This window comes from Macaca fascicularis, chromosome 10 (assembly GCF_037993035.2).
Source record: "Macaca fascicularis isolate 582-1 chromosome 10, T2T-MFA8v1.1".
In the NCBI taxonomy this organism is placed as follows: Eukaryota; Metazoa; Chordata; class Mammalia; order Primates; family Cercopithecidae; genus Macaca; species Macaca fascicularis.
In genome coordinates, this window is record NC_088384.1 from 26,175,232 (window position 1) to 26,199,443 (window position 24,212).

The 24,212-nt window shown below is 42.9% G+C and overlaps 2 long non-coding RNA genes across 4 annotated transcripts in view; one reads left to right on the forward strand and one right to left on the reverse strand.

The window, feature by feature from the left end:
* The window catches only part of LOC102142313 (uncharacterized), a 46,798-nt gene extending 29,809 nt beyond the window's left edge, over positions 1-16,989 (forward strand). For 2 of the 3 annotated variants that reach the window (XR_006690153.3, XR_010578412.2), the window contains 2 exons: positions 4,845-4,893; positions 16,864-16,989. This is a non-coding gene — a long non-coding RNA (uncharacterized lncRNA). The remainder of the gene's footprint in view (positions 1-4,844; positions 4,894-16,863) is intronic. The other variant, XR_012418917.1, reaches the window with a different exon arrangement.
* Positions 3,607-23,687, reverse strand: LOC135965463 (uncharacterized). Its single transcript, XR_010578413.2, has 3 exons — positions 23,589-23,687; positions 23,293-23,344; positions 3,607-3,733 (listed from the first exon to the last, which is right to left on the reverse strand). It is a non-coding gene; the product is annotated as an uncharacterized lncRNA (long non-coding RNA).
* Between the last annotated feature and the right edge of the window lie 525 nt (positions 23,688-24,212).

Genomic DNA, 24,212 nt, shown 5'->3' on the forward strand with positions numbered 1-24,212 from the left:
ATTCTCTGAATAACATTGTCTTACTTGATTAGAAAAGTGATAAAGGCTGAATCCACTGAAAATAGTTTGCATATGAGTAATGAAGATTCAACTAATTCACTTAAACTATATACGCTACTTATTGACCTTTGTTTGAATGAGAATTCAACAGTGTCAGCTTCAGGCAAGGCCTGATCCGGGTGTCTGATATGATGCCAAGGACCTGCTCTTTCCATTGCTCTGTTCTGCCGTTTCTAGTGCAAGCTTATGCCATCCTTAGTATAAACTTTCTCCTTAGGCTGGCTGTTTTTATAATTACAGGATAGCTGCCTGCCCCTACCATGACTATCTATCATCTTCTCTAATAATGTCTAGTAAAAGCACTTGGGGTTTCAACCTGCCCAGCCAACATCTTAAGATTAAATCTGGACCAACTTAGGTCACATGCCCACTTCTGCACCCCTGAACCAATCACTGTGGCTGGAGGAACACAAGACCCTCTTGGCTTAGCTTGGGTTACATACACTACTCCTAGATTCCAGAAAGTGTGGTCACCTTCCATAGAATCACATCAGCTAAGATTAGAGAGAGGATGATTTCTCTGAAGCAAAATCAGTTATATTGTCAGAGCTGGGAATGGTAGGTGGATGTCTTAAGGAAACCTTCAGGTCACTTATCAAAAATGAACACTCAGATACATAATTCTTATAAAAGTTACAGTTTACAGAGTTAACTCAAAGAAGTCAACAGGTGTCACTAGTGACCACCAGGAAGGTGGGTTATATTAGTCAAAATATGCAAACTGCTATAACAAACTATCCCGAATCTCAGTGACTTGACATGACAACAGTTTGTCAAAGAAGTCCAAGATAGCATGGGTTGGAGACCACTGTGCTCCACATAGTCATTCAGGGACCCAGGCTCTTTCCATCAAATAGCTCTCCTGTACCTGAGGGCCCTGGGGATCTTCACGAGATTTGTTACATCCAATGAGCAGATGAGGAAAGAGAGCACACAGAAAAGGCACAGCCACCCTTAATTTTCTTGACCCAGAGGTAACACCCAACACTTTTAGTCTCTTTTCATTGGCTGGAACTAGTCACATGGTGCCACCTACATACAACAGAGCTGGGAAGTATAGAATAGTGGGTGCTCAGGTGGAGGTGGGAACATGGATATTGGTGAACACCAGCACCTTCCTAACAGTGTGTCATCAATCACAGCTTTTGGAATCTCTGCAGTTCTTTCACATGGTTATTGTAGAAAATTCAGAGATTCCAGAAACACCATTTTTAACCTTGATAAGTAACCAGAAAGCGAAGTACAGAGTGGGATGTGGTAGACTATTGTTCAGAAATATTGACTGCCTGTTCCCTCTCCACTAAAAGGACAGAGGCTATTTCCCCCATTTCTTGATGCTGAGTTAGGCAGCGTGGCTCACTTTGGCCAACAGAATGAGACAGAACTTACTATTGCTAGTTCTGGAACTACGTGTCAAGTGGCCTTGCAGTTCTCACTTGCCTTTTGGTGTGTCTGCTGTTGCCACTGGAAGAACATGCTGGGCTAGTGTGCTGGAACTAGGAGAAGGATGATAGATGCATAGGCCAGAGCTACTCCAGCCAATTCTCCCTAGATTGCCCAGCTCTCATTGCTGACCCTCAGATGTGTGAGCAAACCCAGCTGAGATCAACAGAGCCAACCAGCCAAGTTCACCTAGATCAGCCACAACCCACCCACAAACCACGGACTAAATGAGTTCTTGCTGCATGACATTGAAATGTGTTGTTTATTGTGCAGCAGTGAGCCAATATGGTGGAGTTGCTCAAGCTTGCAAAGGATACTGTGTTTTCCCAGGTAACTTTTTTACGGGAGACAATAAAAAAAAGGGGGTAGGAAGGTATTACAGAAGTGTCAGGCACATGTTGAAGGAAATGTTCCAGACTCTGTTGAAGATAATATGCTCTGAGATGACACACGATCCAGAGATGGAATTCCAGAGCCATGGTTAACTTCATCCCTCATGACGTGAATCCAGGGCTTCCAAGGACAAGGGAGTCAACAAAGCACGGTGCATCAGCAAAGAAGGTGCTGGAATCAAGACAGAAAACACCACCCACCACTCACCACCACCACCACCACCACCTTCAACCCCACTGCTCATGACTATGAAGCATTTACGCCTACAAGTCACACGGTTGTTTTGCTTACAGAGGAGTCAATATGGGCATAAATGGAGCTAGAAGAGGTTCAGACACCACGAGCAGAGAGGAACTACAGACCAAAGTTCCCCATTCTGAAAAATCAAAAATAATTATAGAAAAGCTCTGACTTCCGAGTGTAAAAGGGGGAACCGTCCACAACCCAAAGTAATAGAACAAGCACCTAACACCCAGATCTTTGTTTTTAATGCCATTCTCCAATTTAAAAAAATTTTTTTTGGAGAAATGGTTGATTCTAGGACTGGGGTAGGAAATCTACAAGATGAGCCTGGAGGATCTTGTAGTGCTAGAAATTGTTCAAACAAAACCACACACACACACAATGATGGGGGTGTGTCAAAGAAACACAAGGGCCACTGAAAGAGCTCCGAGTGGCCAAAGCTGGAACAATTCGAGCAAGAAAATAAATAAATAAAGTTGCAATGGATTATAAACCAAAGTATTAAAAAATCCATGAGTTTATACTGATATACGTGAAATAAATACAGAATAAAATAGGCAAATCTGTGCAGAAAAACTGCAAAAAATAACCATATATATTCTGCCCTCAAGGAGGGGGAGTCTAACATCCCACTCCCTAAGTGTGGGCTGTGCATAGTGACTTCCCTCTCTTCAGGGGTTACAAGGCAGGGGTGGGTGAAGGAAGAGAATCGTCACTTTACCATGGAGAAAACTGACAGACTCTACCTCAGACAGGTGATCAAGGTTAAATTATGGTGTCATAGGTAACTTTAATATGATATGATGAGTTATTGCACTTTATGTTTGTGGTCTCCCTCCTAAAAACCCACCTCACGGGTTCAACCATGAGCAAAACACCAGATCAATCCTGGTTGAGGAGTGTTCTATAAAGAAAACCTAACCAGTACTCCTCCAAACTGTCAAGGTCATCAAAAACAAAGTCTGATTAATTGTCACAGACAAGAGGAGCCTGGGGAGGCACGATGAGTAAGTGGAATATGTTATCCTGGATGGGATCCTGGAACAGAAGAAGGAGATTGGCCGGGAGGGGTGCCTCACACCTGTAATCCCAACACTTTGGGAGGTCGAGGTGGGAAGATCACTTGAGGCCAGCCTGGTCAACATAGCAAGACCCAGTCTCTATCAAAAAAATTTTTAAATAAACGAATAAAGGACACTAAGTAAAAATTAAGGGAATCCAAATAAAGTAACAATTTTAGTTAATGTATCAGTACAGGTTCACTTCTGGCAAATTTACCATGTTCATGTAAGATATAATTCGTGTTAAAAATAGAGGAAACAGGGTGGTATGTTAGAATGCTCTCCGCGATCTTCACAACTTGTCTGAAATCAAAATGAATTCTCAAATAGAAAGTTTACTGTTAAAAAATGTGAGAACCAGGGCCATCCTTGAGGATGAAAGAGGAAATTTAAGCATAGACTTTGAGGTCAGGGACAGCCAGATTTAATTTCAAGTTTGCCTTACTTGGTTGTGTGGTCCTGGAGAAGTCACTTAACTTTCCAGCATTTTATCTTCCTTGTCTATAAAATATGATCATCAAGGTGCCTTCCTCCTAGCATGGTGGAGAAATATAAAGGAGGTTACATACGGAAGCAGTGTGTCATATCGCAAACGTTACATAGATTATGGCCATCATCATTATTTATTTCTTAGTAGGAAAATCAGGGAAATCTTACCTTCCCAACCAATAATAAATAAGGCAATAATTACCCTCAATAGGTTGTGCATGCTGAAAAGACAAAATAGTTGCTTTTTTAAAATTTTAGATTCAAAGGGTAAATGGGCAGGTTTGTTACATGAACAGATTGTTGATGATGAAGTTTGGGTCTAAGTTGCCCAAGTAGCGAACATAGTAACCAACAGGTAGTTTTTCAGCCCTTATCCACCTACCTCCCTCCCCGCTTTTTGAATCCCCGGTGTTTATTTTTCCCATCTCTATGTTTGCATGTACTCAATGTTTAGCTCCCATATATAAGTGAGAACGTGTGGTATATGGTTTTTTGTTCCTGCGTTCGTTTGCTAAGGATGATGGCCTCCAGATGCATCCATATTGCTGCAAAGGACATGATTTCATTTTTTTTTTTTTTTAGACAGAGTCTTGCTCTGTTGCCCAGGCTGGAGTGCAGTGGCGCGATGTCAGCTCACTCCAACCTCTGCCTCCGAGGCTCAAGCGATTCTCATGCCTCAGCCTCCCAAGTAGCTGGGACTACAGGTGAGGGTCACCATGCCCAGCTAACTTTTTGTATTTTAGTGGAGACGAGGTTTCACCATGTTGCCCAGGGTAGTCTCAAACTCTTGAGCTCAGGTATTCTGCCCACCTTGGCCTCCCGAAGGACTGGGATTACAGTCATGAGCCACCACACCTGGCTGATTTCATTCTCTTTTAAGGCTGCATAGTATTCCATGGTGTATCTGTACCACATTTTCTTTATTCAATCCACCATTGATAGGCACCTGGGTTGACTCCATTAGTCTTTTCTTTGAATGCTCCCATTTTTTGTTTATTTTACTTACTATTTTTTCCTTGTAGTTATTCATCACCCAAACTGTAGGTACTTCTAGAGTGTCCGTGATGTGTTAAACAGAGCGGACACTTCACAGATATGATCCCTAGATCACACAATATCTTTGTAAAATTTTGCTTTATTGCCTTCAATTTACAGATGAGGAAACAAAGGTCCAGAGATCTTAATTGCATCACACAGCTGGGAGGTAAGTCACAGCCTTCAGGCTCAGATGTATGTCTTTGGTTTCTACAATCTTTGTTTCAATATTGCAACTCTTTTATTTATTTTAGAGACAAGGTCTCGCTCTGTTTTTCCAGATGGGGTGCAGTGATGTGATCATAGTTCACTACAGTCTCAACCTCCCAGGCTCAAGAAATCTTCTTGCCTCACTCTCCCAAGTAGCTGGGAAACTACAGGTGCATGTCACCACACCTAGCTACTTATTTATTTAATTATTTATTTAGTAGAGATGGGTCTCCCTATGTTGCCCAGGCTGGTCTCAAATTCCTGGTTTCAGCTTCCCAAAGTGCTAGGTGTGCCATTGTGCATGGCCTTATTTTTTATTTTTAGATATTTAGAAAGAACAAATGCAGGTTTCTTACATACATATATCCCATAGTGGTGAAATCTGGGTTTTTAGTCTACCCATCACCAAAATAGTGAACACCATACCCAATAGGTAATTTTTCAACCCTCATGCCCCCTCTTACCCTCTCACCTTTTGCAGCCTCCAGTGTCTATTAGTGTACTCTGTATGTCCATGATTACAATTATTTTTAAAGTGGACCACTAGAATTATGGGATGGGTTCAGAAATGCATATCTAATGTGGGGTTTAGAGACACTGGAAGCTTGGTGAGAGAGGTACCTTTAGATAAGAAGATGTCTCAGAGATCCCCAAGCTACCACCTAATTTAACAGTGACTGTTTATTGAGCATTTATTACATGCCAGGTGCACTATGCCTTGGAGAGGCAGAGATGGGCAAAGAGTCACATGGTAAGGAGATTGAGTTTTGTTCTGAGGGTAAGAGGGATCCACAGAAAAGTTTTCAGTGAGGGCTATGAGGGAGCAGTAAGAAGGCAATTACAGGAGTCCAGGAAAATGTTGGCCTGGACTGGGTTAAGGTGGTGGTGGGTAGAGAGAAGAGAGAGATTCAAAAGGCACTTGGCACAGGCAACAAAAGGAAGAAAGAGACAAACCGAACTTCATGAAAATTTAAAACTTTGGCGCATTGAAGGACATTCTCAACAGAGTTAAAAGGAAACCTATAGAATGGGAGAAAATATTTGCAAGTCATATACCTGATAAGGAATCATATCCAGAATATATAGAGAACTCCTACAATTCAACAACAACAGCAAAGGCCAAACAACCCAACTCAACCCAAACAACTTGAATAGACATGTCTCTGAAAGGGATATACAAATGCCAATAAGCACAAGAAAAGATGCTTAGAATCACTAATCATTAGGGGAATGACAATCAAAACCACAGTGAGATACCACCTCACACCTGTTAGGATGGCTACGATCAAAAAAACAGAAAACGACAAGTGTTGGCGAGGATGTGGAGAAATGGGAACACCTACGCCCTACTGGTGGGAATGTAAAATGGACAGCCTCTGTAGAACACAGTATGGAGGTTCCTGAAAACGAAATAGAATTATCATATGATCTAGCAATTCCTCTTTAGAGTATATACCCAAAAGAATAGGAAGCAGGGGCCGGGCGCGGTGGCTCAAGCCTGTAATCCCAGCACTTTGGGAGGCCGAGATGGGCGGATTACGAGGCCAGGAGGTCGAGACCATCCTGGCTAACACAGTGAAACCCCGTCTCTACTAAAAAAATACAAAAAACTAGCCGGGCGAGGTGGCGGGCGCCTGTAGTCCCAGCTACTCGGGAGGCTGAGGCAGGAGAATGACGTAAACCCGGGAGGCGGAGCTTGCAGTGAGCTGAGATCCGGCCACTGCACTCCAGCCCGGACGACAGAGTGAGACTCCGTCTCAAAAAAAAAAAAAAAAAAAAAAACAATAGGAAGCAGGGTCTTGAAGAGTTATTTGTACACTAAGGTCCACAGCAACATCATTCACAAGAACTAAAAAATGTGGAAGCTACCCAAATGTCCATCCACCAACGAAAGGATAAGGAAATGTGGTATATCCATACAAAAGAATAGTAGTCAGCCTTAAAGGGGAAGGAAATTCTAGCACATGCTACAACATGGATAAACCTTGAGGATACTATGCTAAGTGAAATAAGCCAGTCACAAATAGGCAAATACTATATGATTCTGCTTACGTGAAATACTTAGAGTTGTCAAAATCATAGAGACATAAAGTGGAATGGTGGTTGCCAGGGCTGGGGGTTGGGGGGAATGAGGAGTTACTGTTTTATAGTCTCAGTTTTACAAAATGAAAAAGGTTCTGAAGATAGATGGTCGTGACAGTTGCACTACAATATGAATGTACATTTAATATCACTGAATTATACACTTAAAAATTAAGGTGGTAAATTGGCCGGGCACAGTGGCTCATGCCTGTATTCCCAGCACTTTGGGAGGCCAAGGCGGGTGGATTACCTGAGATCAGGAATTCGAGACCAGCCTGGCCCACATGGGGAAACCCCATCTCTACTAAAAATACAAAAATTAGCTGGGTGTGGTGGCAGGTGCCTGTAATCCCAGCTACTCAGGAGGCTGAAGCAGGGGAATTTCTTGAACCTGGGAGGTGGAAGTTGCAGTGATCTGAGATCATGCACTGCACTCCACCCTGGGCAACAGGGCAAGACTCTGTCTCAAAAATAATAATAATAATAAAGTGGTAAATATTATGTCAAGTGTATTTTGCTACAATTAAAAATCAAAACAAATGATATTTTTAAAGGCACTTAGGAAGTAAAACGAGTAGGGCTGGGTCTCATTTATTGCATGCAGGTGGAGGGGGCTAAGGAAAAGAAAGGAATAAAAGCAAATCCCAGATTCCTGACTCTGGCACCTGCGTTACTAGTGGCGGCATTCTTTAAGACAGAGAGTACTAGGGAAGGATTCATTCCTCCACACATTTGCCTTTGGCTGGTATGTCTCTTCAGTCTCCTTTATCTATGGCTTCTGCCTCCACCTATTTTTTAAAATTTCCCTTGCAGCCGGGCGCGGTGGCTCACGCCTGTAATCCCAGCACTTTGGGAGGCCGAGGCGGGCGGATCACAAGGTCAGGAGATCGAGACCACGGTGAAACCCCGTCTCTACTAAAAATACAAAAAATTAACCGGGTGCGGTTGTGGGCGCCTGTAGTCCCAGCTACTCGGGAGGCTGAGGCAGGAGAATGGCGTGAACCCGGGAGGCGGAGCTTGCAGTGAGCCGAGATCGCGCCACTGCACTCCAGCCTGGGAGACAGAGCGAGACTCCGTCTCAAAAAAAAAAAAAAAAAAATTTCCCTTGCAATTGACATATTTTTAAAAACTGGATCATTTGCTCTGTAGAGTACCTCACAATCTGTGTTCCATTGGTTGTATCCTTGAGGCATCTTTTGACGTTGTTCCATCCCTTGTATGTTCCGTGAATTGGTCTTTAGATTTAAAGATTTTATCTGATTCAGGTTTGAGTTTTCAGCAAGAATATTTCGTAGTTAGTTGTATTATTCAATCAGCAGGCTCCTAACGTCTGGCAGTCTCTCTTCAGGGGATTTTAGCAGTCGATGATCACCATTGCCTAGAGCTCTTATTTCTGTAGGCACTTGCAAAATGGCTCTATTTTAAGTCTATCAGTCCTTCTTATTAGTTGGACTACTATGGAGAAAGCTTTTTTTCATCGACTAAGATACAGTACCTACAGGAAAGGCAAGATAAATGCTCAATTCTTTTATTTGTCCATTTTCAGAATAATAAGTTGGTTCTTTAAAATACCTTCCAAAGGAGGCCAATGCATTTTGGTTTGATTTGTTTTGTTTTTAGGATCATTGGTAACTCATGGACTTTAGAATCGTTAATGTGTTTCACTGCAATGTAGTTATTCTTCTTTCAGATGCTCATAGAATTTCATCTTTAGCCAGCAAGAGTCAGTGGGTTGGTTCCTGAGCCCTTTTGACACAACCATAGTAATCTTTGATAGCCTCCTTTCTTCTGATTACCAAGATGTCCTAAGATCATCTTGTACATTTCCTGCCCCACTCTCAGAATCAGCCATTTCTCCCGGGAGCTGTAATTCCTTTCACTTTGAAATTGTTCTTAGAGACCATAATCTGTGTTATTGCTGGGTTGGTCATTGTTTCTAGGTAGTAGGTTGGTGCAAAAGAATTTGAGGGTTTTGCCATTACTTTTTTTTTTTTTTTTTTTTTTTTTTGAGACAGAGTCTCACTCTGTCGCCCAGGCTGGAGTGCAGTGGCGCGATCTCGGCTCACTGCAAGTTCTGCCTCCCGGGTTCATGCCATTCTCCTGCCTCAGCCTCCCGAGTAGCTGGGACTACAGGCGTCCACTACCACGTCTGCCTAATTTTTTTGTATTTTTAGTAGAGATGGGGTTTCAACCGTGTTACCCAGGATGGTCTCGATCTCCTGACCTCATGATCCACCTGCCTCGGCCTCCCAAAGTGCTGGGATTACAGGCATGAGCCACCACGCCTGGCCTGCCATTACTTTTAATGGCAAAAACCGCAATTACCTAAAATTTTAATAATCAAAGCTAGGAAGTAAAAATTTTACAAAAGAAATGCATCATAAGTTCATATTATTTCCAGTTCAAATTTAGGATTACAAGGCTTCATTCACTTAGGTGATCTTGTATTTTTATATGTTTTCTCTTATGCTGAAAATCTTAGTTGCTAACAACACTAATTTACCAATCCATTTATTTTACCCACTATGTATTGAAATAACAATACCAATATTTTTGCTAATAGTATGATTAATGAGAATAGTTTCTTCCTTTTTTTGTTTTTCTTGTTATTTGGTACAGTCAAATTGCTGTGTTTAGAGTCACATGTATGTGGCTAAGTCACTAAGCCAGCACGGCGAGGTTCATTTGTTTCATTTTCTTTTCAGTTTTAAAGAATTAGTTTTCATTTTCTTTTGGACTTTTTATCATTGTAAAAGAAACTTATATGGTTCCCAAGTCAAATCTATAAAATGATATATTTTCGGATGTTAGTATTTTTAAATGTGTCACCCATATCTCTCAGACTGCTTTTTATTATCTAGAAAATGTTAGGTTTTACCCACTAATGAAGAGAAATAAGACTAAGTGTCATTCAGACTGTTAGAAATGATGGGGTATTTTTATGAAAAGAAACATATTCAACCTTGAAACTAGAAGCCATTTTTGTTTCCCCTAACAAGGACCTGTCTATCAATTTCCCACAGTTTCAAAGCCCCACTGCACAACCTGAATGAAAACACAATGTCATTACAGTTATTGAAATCAATTAAATGTCAAGGTTTTCCATTTGCATGCAGCTTCCTTCAGACAAGAATGCTTTTCAGAAAATCTTTATTCCCTTTGGATTTTTTTCCCCTGAAAGCTTTTATGATTAATGTGACAACACAAACGCAGCCATGTCTATAACTTTCTTCCACAGATCCACAAATAGAATGTACCGAAGCACCACAGGTTGAACTTACTCATTGCCTTGCAGGACTGGCACAGCCCTGGCTAGAAGCCTCAGCCTCATTCGTTGCATGCTCTCCCTCTCTCTTCCATCGCTGCTAGTTGCCTCTGTGTCCTACTGATTCCAGCACTCAGGGTCTCAGACATCCAGCCTGCCTCTCCTTTCTACTTGGCCTCTTCCCTCCACCAGCATCTCTCATGATGGATAGTAGCAACAGCCTAGTTTCCCTGCCACCAGTCCCTCCCCTCCAAGCACTCACAATACAGCAACCAAAACTGTCTTCCTAGAAAAATCACAAGCCTGATAGTCTTAAAGTCCTGTTTAAAAATTGTCAGTGGGGGCCCAGGCATGGTGGCTCACGCCTGTAATCCCAGCACTTTGGGAGGCTGAGGCAGGGGGATCATGAGGTCAAGAGATTGAGACCATCCTGGCCAACATGATGAAACTCTGTCTCTAATAAAAATACAAAAATTAGCTGGGTGTGGTGGCTCAATGTCTGTACTACTCCCAGCTACTCGGGAGGCTGAGGCAGGAGAATCACTTGAACCCAGGAGGCAGAGGTTGCAGTGAGCCAAGATCATGCCACCACACTCCAGCCTGGCGACAGAGCAAGACTCCATCTCAAAAATAAATAAATAAATAAATAAATAAAAATTAGAAATAAAAAAAAATGGTCAATGGCCTCCCATCAATCAAGGAACAAAATACAAAATCCTTAGCATGGTATAAACACCTTTCATAGTCTCATAATCTTACCCTCTCTTTTTTTTTTCTCTCTCTGTCTCTTTTTTTTTTTTTGTCTAGAAACTCTTTTATGCTCTTCCCACATCATGGTCCTGATTAGGGCATGCTAGAAATTTTTATTCCTCTCTGCCTTGACTCATATCGTTTCCTTACATGCAATGCCCTACCCCTACATCTTCACCTAACCAACTTCTACTCATTCTATGGCACCCAATGTGTTTCCATCACCTCTCCTGTGAATCTATTTCATCTCCCCAACTCCAAAGGCAACTAAGCCTTCCCTTCTCCAGGTTTCTGTTACATTGTTGTCAGGCTTTGTTTTAGTATTTATCTTCTACAGCAGAGATGGGTTTGTATATCCACTTCTTAGAAGTGTTATACACCAATAAATTCATCTATATGAAATGGACAAATTCCTAGAAACACACAAACTACCAAACTGTCTCAAAAAGAAATAGACAATCTGAATAGGCTTATAACAATGTAAGAGATTAAAGAGATTAAAGCATAATCAAAAAGCTCTCTAAAAGGAAATCCCAGGACTAGATGACTGGTAAATTCTACTAAATATTTAAAGAAGAATGAACACCAATTCTTCCCAAACTCTAGTTGAGGAAAAAAAAAAAATGGAAGAGGAGGAAACACTTCCTAACTCATTGTATGAGGTCAGCATTACTCTGATACCAAAGCCAGATAAAAACATCGCAAGAAAAGAAAACTACATACCCACTTCTTACTATAGGATGTGAATGCCTGTGTCTTACTCAGCTTTGGGCTCTTAGCACCCAGCACAATTCCTGGCACGCAGTGAGAAACCATAGAGCCTTCTTTATTCCTGAATAATTTAATGGCTAAGCATGGGCAATGTTTGAACTGGAAGAGGTTGTCTGACTTGAAAGGATTTGAATCCCAAGATAGTTTTAGATGGTTATAGAAAGATGTGTTATTCTTAACATCACTCAGAAAGTAAGTCTATCACATTCAATCAGCTCTGTGATTTCTCTCTTCCAAATTCCCCAAGGGAGGGAGTTGGAGCTGGGTAAAGTTCAAGTTTCACTTAATGAGGTAATGATTTGTCCTCTTTCTTGTGGGAGTGGCTGCAAAGATGAGAGGATCGCACAAGAGCCCAAGAGCATTCCTTGTGTATTTCTAGAACACAGTAGATAACCATATGGAAATATTACTCAGCAGCTGAATTACTCTCTGGGAAGTGCCTTGGGTTGGGATTGGGAACAGGCTAGAGGGACAGAGGATGACTTCCCCCCCACCCATCGTTGCTGTTGTTTTATTTGTTTGTGTGTTGCAGCACGCAGAACATTAATGGAGCACGAGAATGCAGTTACTAAGGAGATGTTAGAAGCTTAAGGGAGAAAAGGAAAAGGAAAAGTGGAACAGGTGTCATCACAGAAGTCCTATGGGGATGGGTGATGAGGAATCTTATTAAGTTTTGCTTTTTCATATGTGATGTAAATTCTCTCCCCAGTGTTTCCATAACGATGTAAAACACCCATTTCTCATTAACATAGAGGGTAGCTAGACTTTGTTTTTAAAGATTGGTCCCAAGTGCTGTGTCCATTTTAAGGTGCTCTTACAATGACAGCAGATCTCCCCACTGGAACCCACTTGTATTTAAATGGCAAGCATAATGCTTGATGTACCAACTGGAATGCTTTTAGTTGAACGAAACAGAACCCCAGCTTAAAATAATGTGAACAGTGAAAGAAACTTATTGATTCATGTAAATAAAAATGGGTCAATACTAGTTTCAGGAATGGCTTGATCAGGGTGCTGACTCCATTGCTCTGCAGTTCTCTTGATTTTGCCTTCCTGAACGTGATGGTTTACTTTTCACACTCACTTTTGTCATGGTGACACAATGTCTGGAACAGTTCCATACCTCACATCTTCCTGAAGAAAAGTGTCTTTATCTCAACTACCAAACAAAATCCTAGGTTTCACTCTAACTGAGCAAACGGGTCACATGTCCATCTCTGAATCAATCACCATGGCCGAGGGAAGTGCCATGCTCCTGAGAGGTGACAATGCGCTAGCAGCCCTCACTCTCGGTGTCTCCTCTGCCTCGGCATTCACTCTGGCAGCACTTGAGGAGCCCTTCAGCCTGCCACTGCACTGTAGGAGCCCCTCTCTGGGCTGGCCTGGGTGGAGCTGGCTCCCTCCCCTTGCCGGGAGGTGTGGAGGAAGAGGTGCGGGCAGGAACCCGGGCTTCGCACCACGCTCACAGGGCAGCCCAAGTTCTAAAGGGGTCGCAGGCTCAGTGGGCCCCACACTCAGAGCGGCCAGCCGGCGCTGCTGACCCAGGGCAGTGAGGGGCTTAGCACCCGGGCCAGCAGCTGCGGAGGTTGCACCAGGTCCCCCAGCACTACCAGTGCTGTGCTCAAATTCTCACCGGGCCTCAGCTGTCTCACCGCAGGGCAGGGCTCAGGACCTGCAGCCCGCCATGCCCAAGCCCCTGCCTCTGCCATGGGGCTCCCTTGCAGCCCAAGCCTCCCCGACGGATGCCACCCTCTGCTCCGTGGCACCCCATCCTATCCACTGCCCAAGGGCTGAGGAATACAGGCGCGGCTTGGGACCGGCAGACAGGTCTGCCTGCAGCCCCTGTGCTGGATCCACTGGGTGAGGCCAACTGGGCTCCTGAGTCTGGTGGGGACTTGGGGAACTTTTATGTCTAGCTAAGGGATTGTAAATGCACCAATCAGTACTCTGTGTCTAGCTCAGGGTTTGTAAATACACCAATCAGTACTCTGTGTCTAGCTCAAGGTTTGTAAATACACCAATTGGTACTCTGTAACTAGCTAACCTAGCAGGAACTTGGAGAACTTTTCTGTCTAGCACTCTGTGTCTAGCTCAGGGATTGTAAACACCAGCACTCTGTCAAAACGGACCAATCAGCTCTCTGTAAAATGGACCAATCAGCAGAATGTGGGTGGGGTCAGATAAGGGAATAAAGGCAAGCCACCCGAGCCAGCAGGGGCAACCTGCTCCTTTCCTCTTCCATATTGTGGAAGGTTTGTTCTTTTGCTCTTTGCAATAAATCTTGCTGCTGCTTACTGTTTGTGTCCATGCTGCCTTTATGAACTGTAACACTCACCATGACAGTCTGCAGTTTCACTCTTGAAGCCAGCGAGACCAGGAACCCACCGGGAAGAACAAACAACTTCAGACACTCTGCTTTTAAGAGCTGTAACGCTCACCGTGACGGTGTGGAGCTTCACTCCTGTCAGTACGACTACAAACTCACCAGAAGGAAGAAGCTCCAGACAATCTGAATGTCTGAAGGAACAAACTCTGGACATACCATCTTTAAGAACTGTAACACTCACCACGAGAGTCTAGGGCTTCATTCTTGAAGTAACTGAGACCAAGAACCCACCAATTCTGGACACACTCTGATGAGCTTAGGATGAGATGTGTGCCCATCTCTGAATCAATCACCATGACTGAGGGAAGTGCCATGCTCTGATTGGCTCAGGATGAGATGTGTGCCCATCTCTGAAACAATCCTGTGCTAGAGTAGGATTTTCTGATTGATTTTAGTCAATTGGAGGGGCGTTTACCTTTGGAACTGTGAATGGAGCCACTGTCCCCTAAATTATTACATATGACTGCCATGCATTGGGAGTAGTGTCAATACTCTCAAAATCACATGACCCCATGCCTTTGGGGAGCAGATGAATGGGTGCTGCTAAAAAAGCTGTTAATGTCTTTTGGAATGGGAATTTTCCTTTGGGATGTAAAAAGTGCATTTCATTCCAGCCTTTGATTCTCCAACACAAAATTAGGCCACTCTGCTACTTCCCCAGGGTGCATAGACGTGTCCACACTTACACTTTGATGTATTTTATCAGTTGCTCCAAATATTAGCAAAAAACTGTTCATGGATTTCAACATTATTTAAAAACAAACAACCTTGCTGTTGAACATTCCCTTGACAATATACAGTTGTCTACCTTGAATCTTTTGCTGCTTTCATTAGGCTGAATAGCACAATGGTTAGGAATTGGACTGCCTGATTTCGGAAACTGGTTCTGCCACACACTGGCTGTGGACCTTGAATAATTTACTTAACCTTTGTGGGGCTTGGCTTTTTTATCACCAAAATGGGGATAATGTGGGCACAAACCTCATAGAGCTGCTATGAGAACCATATCCTATGATGAATATACAATGTTGGTTCAGTGCCTGGTAAATAGTAAATATTCCAGAAATGTGGTGGTGATGATGATGACGAGTAATTGGCCTTAGCTCCTGTTTTGTCCTTACTCGCTAAATAGAGTGTGACACCACAAATGTAACATTTTCTATAGTTCCAATAACAAACTCTAAGCATTATGGATTCTACACATTTGCTCCTTGATAAGAATTTATAGATTCACAGTCACCTAAGTTGAAAGGAGGCTAAAATCTAAAGTTGGCATTCAAATAACAGTGCTATTGGAAAAACAAATTTAGAAAAGGAAAACGGGGGCTAAATAGCTGAATAGTTAATTGTAGTACTTGAGCTATTAAAAATATTAATGAATTACTAATAACAATGATTAACAGTTTTGATATTTAGATATGAAAAGAGTTCCTTCCAGAAGAGTTGTTTTGGTCCTGTTTCACAAACAGGCAGCATCATCTGTAGCAGGGTACAGAAAGCAGCCACCAAGCATGAAGACATGAGTCATTTATATGATTAAGAAAGCGCTTTGGCCAGGTGCGATGGCTCACGCCTGTAAACCCCGCACTTTGGGAGGCCAAGGTGGGCAGATCACGAGGTCAGGAGTTCAAGACCAGCCTGACCAATACGGTGAAACCCCGACTCTACTAAAAATTAAAAAATTAGCCGGGCGTGGTGGCACATTCCTGTAATCTCAGCTACTCAGGAGGCTGAGGCAGGAGAATTTCTTGAACCCAGGAGGTGGAGGTTGCAGTGAGCTGAGATCACACCACTACACTCTAGTCTGGGAAACAGAGTGAAACTCCATCAAAAAAAAAAAAAAGAAAAGAAAGGACTTTAGTTTTTAGGGAAGCAATGCCCTTCTCTCCCTATCCTTTCAAACATAAATTCAATTTTAAAAATCCTGATCCACTGAGATTTTATTCCCCGTTTCTCTACTCACCAAAGTAGTAGCTCATTAAATCCATGTTCCAAAGCCTGCTATAGTCACAAAGCCCTTTCTGCATCCTGCTCAGCCTTTGTTATATCACATGGCTTTATGTGTCATAGTCATTATAAAGACAACTGATTTAAGAAGGTACACCAGTTTTGGAAAATCTCCAGAGGATGCAGAGGCACAGAGCAGTGGTCCTCAAGCTTTGGGAGCTGCTAGAATCTTCTGGGCAGGCAAGTGGAGGAAAGAAGGATTGGTCCAAAATGCAGATTCCTGGCCCCAGCCCCAGAGACCCTAACTTGAAATGTCCAGGGTGGGGCCTGAGAGTCTATACTTTTGTACCAGCTCCTTGGACAACACTGAAGCAGATGTGGTGTGGATCATTCAAGAACCCTATCTGGAAGCTCAGAGGACCAGACCCTTCCACCCGAAGACAAACCCAACAGCCACTCAATGTATTTATTTTATGGGGGTATATCACAGGGTGTGTGTTATGGACTGAATGTTTCCATCTCCCTAAAGTTCATGTTAAAGCTGTAACCCCCAATGTGATGTTTTTGGAAATGGGAACCTTTGGGAAGTAATTAGGTTTTGATGAAGTCATGAGGACCAGGTTCCCGTGATGGGATCGGTGTTCTAAGGAGATGAAGAGACCGGGGCAATGTGCACACTCTCTCTCTCTCTCAATCCCTATCCATCTCTCACTCTGTCTCTGCCATAGGACATGGTAACAAGGTGGACACCTGGAATACAGGAAGAGAGCCCTCACTGGGGACCTGAGCCTGCTGGCACCTTGACCTTGGACTTTGCAGCCTCTGGATCTGTGAGAAATAAATTTCTGTTATTTGAGCCGCCCAGTCTATCGCATTTTGTGATGGCAGTCTGAAGTGAGACAGTGTGTGAGCATGTGAGTGTGGGGGTGTGATACAAAATGAACCAAAGCCAGCTAAAATCTGCCACAGGCTGAGACAATCCATCAGCCAAAACTCCAGGTTCAGGCTACATAATATTGTCAGAGATCATCATGTGCCAGTTTTAAGTAAAATATTTTCTCTTCTCTAAAACTCATGAATTTAAAAACTCATGAATATGTTACTGTGTTGGAATTGTTTACATACTTTGCATTTTATAAGGAAAGCTTCATTCAATCAATATAGTCAGGCTCTGACTCTGATAATAAATGTTGTAATTTCTCATGTGTTTGAAACCACCCCTATGAACTTTATAAAATTAATCAGGAAAAACGGGAGGAGGATACATGAAAATAAACCAAGCTTGCAGCATATTCAGCATTAATCATTAAGTCAGCCTGCTCTCTGACCTGCTTCCTCATATTTTTTGGTACCTATTGTCCACAATCACATAGACTCTGTTACAAGATTATAGCTCCCCTTAACTGCTCTATAGATAACAACCTGAATATTAAAAAACATTAAGTTTTCCTTTTGAGATAGTCCTTCAGGTCCTGCATACTAATAAGACTATAATGCCAGCCGGTCTGAAGGACCCCATGAGAATCTGACTGCCAAAGGATGCAGTTTTCACATTCTGATGATTTCATCCCCCTTTCCCTGTTCAATCAACAGCTCCAATTCTCTAGTCCCTCACCCTCCATGATCCCCTTAAAAAACCCAGCCCAGAATTCCTTGGGGAGATGGATTTGAGGGTCTCCTCCCATCTCCTCACTCAGTGCCCTATGATCATGGATCTCTTTCTCTGTTGCAAACCTTGCTGTCTCAGTGTAATTGGTATGTTACTGCACAGTGGACATACAAACCTGCTGGTCCTATAATATGGTTGTCCTTCTAGGGATGATCAGCAGAGCTGTATTTGCCTGAAAGTGTTCTTAGCTGCAGATGCTGGTGTCATCTGAGTTTTAATTATAATATGTACCTAGATGTGGGTAGGTACAGGCACATGCATTACATACATTGTATCTGACACCTCTTGGGCACCACTGTGGACTTCTGACCTCTGCTATTTTTGGGACCCTTGGCTACTGGTTCTATTCCAGTTGCCATGGGGGTGATCGACTGTGCATGGGCTCCGACCACCTCTACACAGGGAAAGCTCTGCAGCCCTTGCTCACCTTCATGTTGATGCTGAGACTTAAGAGCAGCAGAGCTGACAGCAACCATTCATAAGCAACTTAAGTTTTTAATGATTGCCCTTTGCAGCAAACCTTTGACAAATCTAGACTGGAAGTTGATGCATCTGTTCCTTCCCCTTCCTGCTCCCAGTTTAATGATCTTTAAACACAGTAATTCATGTAGCCCCACCAAAGATGGTCCCATGAGAGGGGCAACCAGTAGCCCTTGATACCAAGAGATGTCCAGACAGGATTGCATACTTGTGTTGTCTCTCCTTTCTTCCCTGTCTCATTCCTCTCTTCCTTCGCTCATATTTCCCTGGGACTGCACCCCTCCTTGTAAAAGAGCAACACATAAGCTTTTGCCTCATGTTCTGCTTTCTGGGAAATGCAGGCTAATGCACATGGACATATAAACTCCATACGGGCAGAAACTTTTGTCTGTTTCGTTCACTGTTGCATCTTTGGCACTTACTGGCACATAGTAGAAGCTTAATAAATATTTGCTAACTGAAAAGTAAATATCCAGGTTCTGTGCTAAGCACTCTTCATGGATGATGTCATTTCATTTTCACAACGACCCTGTGACATAGGTACTATTATTATCTGTATTTTATGAGTGAGGAAAGAGTCTCAGAGGGGTCAAGCAACTTGCTCAAGGTCACTCAGCAAGAAAGTGATAGAGCTGGGATAGGAACACAGGAGATCTGAGCCACGTTCAAAACAGAAGTTGTACATTCATGCCACTAATCAGTTAATCAAACTGGTAACAGTTAATCAAACTGGTAAGAGTTAATCAAACTGTTACCTTCTTGTTTTAGAGCTCTCCCACCTTCCTTTTTCCTTTTTAACTGTTAAAAAAAAAACACATAACGTAAAATGTAGCACCTCAACCATTTTTCAGTGTACAATTCAGTGGCATTCGTTTACTCATGTTATTGTGTAACCATAACCACCATCCCTCTCCAGAAGTCTTCATCTTACAAAACTGAAACTCTGTACGAAGTAAACAATAACTCCCTTCTCCCCTTTCCCCGTAGCTCTTGGCAACCACCATTCTATTTCCTATCTATGAATTTGCCTGTTCTGGGCACTTCATTGAAATAGAATCGCACAGTATTTGTCTTTTTGTGACTGGCTGATTTCATTTAGCATAATATTGTCAAGGTTCATCCATGTTGAAGCATGTGTCATAATTTCCTTCTGTTTTAAGGCTGAAGAGTATTCCGCTGTGTGGATAGATGGCATTTTGTTTATCCATGCATCACTGGATGGACCCTTGGGCTGTTTCCCCATTTAGCTATTGTGAATAAGGCTGCTATCAATATGGGTGTACAAATACCTCTTTGAGACCCTGCTTTCAATTATTTTGGGTTTATATGCAGAAGTTGATTCCACTTTCTCTTTTACACCACTCACTGCATAATGGTCAAAGAGTCTTGTGCCTCTGATTCTCCACCCTCCTCCTCCCCATAAGCTTCATCCCTCCTAGCTAAGGGCCTTTAATTATTCTCTGTGGTGTGGTGGGAAAGAAACAAGGGAAATGTCGGGGGGGCACCAGAGATGCAGATCTAGTAGGGATGGATGCAATATTAAGGGGCCAGAACTGAAGACTAACAGAAATGGGATGGGAAGGTGAGGATTGGAGAGCAGGATCCTTCCACCCCAGTGAAACCACCACAAAGACCTTCTTAGGGCCCGTCATGATCTGTGAATATTCAAGGACTCCAGTGGCAGCAGGTCACTACCTCCCAGGATGTCTTGCCACCTCTCTGGGCCTCAGTTTTCATGAGTGTGAAACATGTGGATTGGATAAGCTTAGGGATCTGAACCAGTAATTTTAAACTCTTACAATATGTCACAACCTGTGCTAAGCACGTTTCATGTATTATCTCATTTAATTCTCTCAGTGCTCCCATGAGGTAAGGGTGGTCCCTGTTTTACAGATGAGGAAACAGAAGTACAGGGTGAATAACTTGCCTGATGTTTTGTTGCTGGGAAATGCTGGAATTTGTGCCACAGAGTTTGCATCTAAGCTCTCTGGACATAATCACTAACCTGTGCTGCCAAGTGGCCACAGGCCAGCCTTGGGGATCCCTGAGCCAGGCAATGCCGGTCCTTTGGCTACCTGTTGTCATCTCTCTTCCCCCAGCCCTACTATTGAAGACTATTAGGATTTCCAGAAATGGGAGCATGGTGAGACAGGGAGGGAGAGATGCTACTGACAGTATTGCTCTCTCCCTACAAGAAGAAATTACTAACTTGGCCAGATCATACAGAGTAGGGTGAAACTAGGCTCAAAACATGAAGTTAAATATAAATGAATGAATAAATGAAAAGATATGCAGGGCCAGGTGCAGTGGCTCATGCCTGTAATCCCAGCACTTTGGGAGGCTGAGGCGGGTGGATCACGCGGTCAGGATATACAGACAATCCTGGCCAACATGGTGAAACCCTGTCACTACTAAAAATACAAAAATTAGCTGGGCATGGTGGCCCATGCCTGTAGTCCCAGCTACTCAGGAGGCTGAGGCAGGAGAATCGCTTGAAGCCGGGAGGCAGAGGTTGCAGTGAGCTGAGATCATGCCACTGCACTCCTGCCTGGCAACTCTGCGAGACTCCATCTCAAAAAAAAAAAAAAGTATGCAGAAAGAGAGGTAGGCAGACTGAGAACCCATATTCTGAGAACCCATTGCCTTTTAGATTCAAATTTCAGTTGATGGCCAAAACCTACCTGAATTTGCCGAAGATACAAACCCAAAGTATCTGAATTAGCAATTTTGGAACTCTTAAAAACAGAAATTTGTCTTTGCATTTACCTGCATAAGCTTTTAAACTTTCCAGGACCCTTCCAGCCTTCTATAGTGGAAAGCACGAGAAGGTCTGATTTCTGATTTTATCTGTGTGACCTTGTGCCAGTCACTTGCCCTCTCTGGGCCTCAGTTTCCCTGTGCCTCAAACAGTGGTTGGCCTGGATAGACATTAAAGTCCATTCAAGCCATGGCCTGATTTTATGTTCTGGTGCCCCTTTCAGCCTCATGATTTATGACTGATGTAGGCGAAGCAGGCACAAGTCTTTGTAAATGACATAGGAGGAAATAGAGGCCAAGAGAGGTGAAGTCATAGTTAACAGTCACTGGCAAGGCTGGGACAGGGACTCCAGCCAGAGTTCTGGGCCATTGACTTGTGGACCTCATAGTCATGTGAACAAGATAGAAGATAAAATCATTAATGTCTTCCTGAGCCTAAGCAAGATATTAGCTCATTCCCGGGACTCAGCCCAGAGCCTGGCATAGAGTAGGTACTCAATAAATACTTGCAGATCAATAAAGGAATAGACGTGAAAGCATAAACACATTGAAACCAAAACATTTTTACCTGCTTTTTAAAGGTAATTTAAAATAACCTTTTTTGTTTTAGAATAGTCTTAGATTTACTGAAAAATTGCAAAGGTAGTGCAGAGTGCTCCAACAAACCACACACCCAGTTTCCCCTATTGTTAACATCTTACATTCATATGATATGACACATTATTCACAATGAATGAACTAATATTGATACATCATTACTGCTATGGTTTGGAGGTCACCTCCAAAAAACTCATGTCAAAATTTAATTGCCATTGTGATGGTATTAAGAGGTGGGACAATTAAGAGGTGATTTGATCATGAGGACTTTGTCTTCATGAATGGATTCATGCTGTCATGGGGGAAGTAGGTTAGCTATTGCAGAAGTGGACTCCTGATAAAAAGATGAGTTCGGCCTGATTTCCTTTTCCTCACATGCTTGCTTACTCTTCCACCTTTTGCCATGGGATGACACAGCACAAAGGTCCTTGCAAGATACCGGTGCCATGCTCTTGGACTTTCCAGCCTGCAGAACCATGAGCCAAATACATTTCTTTTCTTTATAAATTACCCAATCTGTGGTATTGTGTTATAGCAACACAAAATGAACTAAGACGGTTATTAACTACAGTCTGTACTTTATTCAGATTTCTTTAGTTGTTACCTAATGTTCTTTTTCTGTCCCATGGTTTCATCCAGGATAGCATATTACACTCATTACTTGGGCAACTGTTAAACTTCCCGAGTCAAATATTGCCCCTCTTGTTCACTATTGCCCTACTTCAATCCACGTTCCACGTTGGAGCCAGTAAGACATTTAAAATATAAGAACCTAATAATTTACCTCACCCTTTGCTTCAAGAAGTCCCCCATGACTTTGAGGAAAGAGTTGTAATCTGTTAAATGAGTACCCAAGGCATTTTATAGCCTTTAAGGACCTGAATCTTGCACTCTGTCTTTACTGTGTCGTAAGATGCCGTCAATTGCAAGTTGTGGCAAACCCATTTCTAACAGCCTTAAACAATAAAGAATATTAGCTTATGTGATAGTTAATTGTATGTGTCAGTTTCACTGGGCTAAGGGATACACAGATAGCTGGTAAAACATTATTTCTGGTGTGTCTGTGAGGGTGTTGCTGGAAGAGATTAGCATTTGAATCAGTCAACTGAGTAAAGAAGATCCACCCTCAGCAATCCACCCTCAATCCATTGAGGGCCTGAATAGACCAAAAAGGCAGAGAAAGGGAGAATATTCTCTCTGCTTGAGCTGGGACATCTGTCTTCTGCCCTTGAACATCAGTTTTTCTGGCTCTCAAGCCTTTGGACTCAAAGTGGGACTTACACCATTGGCACCCCTGGTTTTGGGGCCTTCAATTTTGGATTGGAACTACACCACCAGCTTTCCTGGGCCTCCAGCTTGCAGACAGCAAAGCATGGGACATCTCAGTCTCCATAGTCACATAAACCAATCGCTCATAATAAATCTCTATATATCTCTCTATATAGAAATATATGTATTTCTGCTTATTTCTGTTTCTTTGGAGAACCCTGAGTAATACAGCTTATATAAATGAAAAGTCAAACAGGAATGTGGGCTTCAGGCATAGTTTAATCCAGAGGTTTACTCTATCAGGAAGGCTCAGCTCCCTTTCCATTCTCCTCCAGCCTGCCTTTCTATGTCCATTGATTTTGTCCTTCCTAGAACAGCTTCTTACCTGGCAGCAACATAGCCCCAGAGTTCCATGACTCATATCCACACTCCAACACCTAGAAGAAAAAAAAACAAGTTTTTTTTCCCAGCAGAGCTCTGAGATTTACTCTGACTGGGCTAGCTGAGATCTCATGCCTATGATTGGCCATATCAGTTGGTTCAGGGATTATCACAAGTATTACTAGCATAGCCTTTATTGCGTTGAACTACAATTCTGGTTTTCTCATTGGTGTCTCCAATAGATGGTGATTATGTTATTCTCCTTCATATCCCCACTGCCTAGGACATAGTCATACTCACGAAATGTGAATTGGGTTTTCAAAGTACAGGGTTAGTTGTCCTCTTATCAAACTCTTGTGCCAGCTTAATGCGGGCCTCAGCAGTCTGTGGGCATAAAAGGTGCCCCATTAATAGTCATTAATACATAAATAAATACCAACTTGACTGCCTCTTGGCTCCATAGGACCTCAGCTCTTATAATTCCTCCACAGCCGGGTATTCAAGCCCATCTCAGGGGCTGTCTCAGACAGGTTTACAAATACGATTAGTATGTTCCCTCTGGAACAGGTGGGTACCGCTGTCCTTACCAAGTACCATGTCTTTGCTGGGTGCTGCAGTCTCTATCTTTGGGTCTCCATGGAGATCATGGGAGAGTTGGGGGGGCGGTGCATACACCTTCTCCCTCTTCCTTGTAGTTGATGAGTCCTGCAGCAGTGGGCTTAGGCTCCAGTGTGTTGCAGAGGTCTGCATGGAGCCCATTGCCCATTCTTCTTTGCTGCCCTCGCTCCTCCAGGGCCCCAGACACATGTCCATGGACTGGGCCAAAGTAAGAGACCAGAGATGGTCATCTCACTCCACTCAGAATCTCTTCTGCTCTCTGGCCCTGAGATGTGGGATTGGAGCCAAGCCTGTCCTGCTAGATTT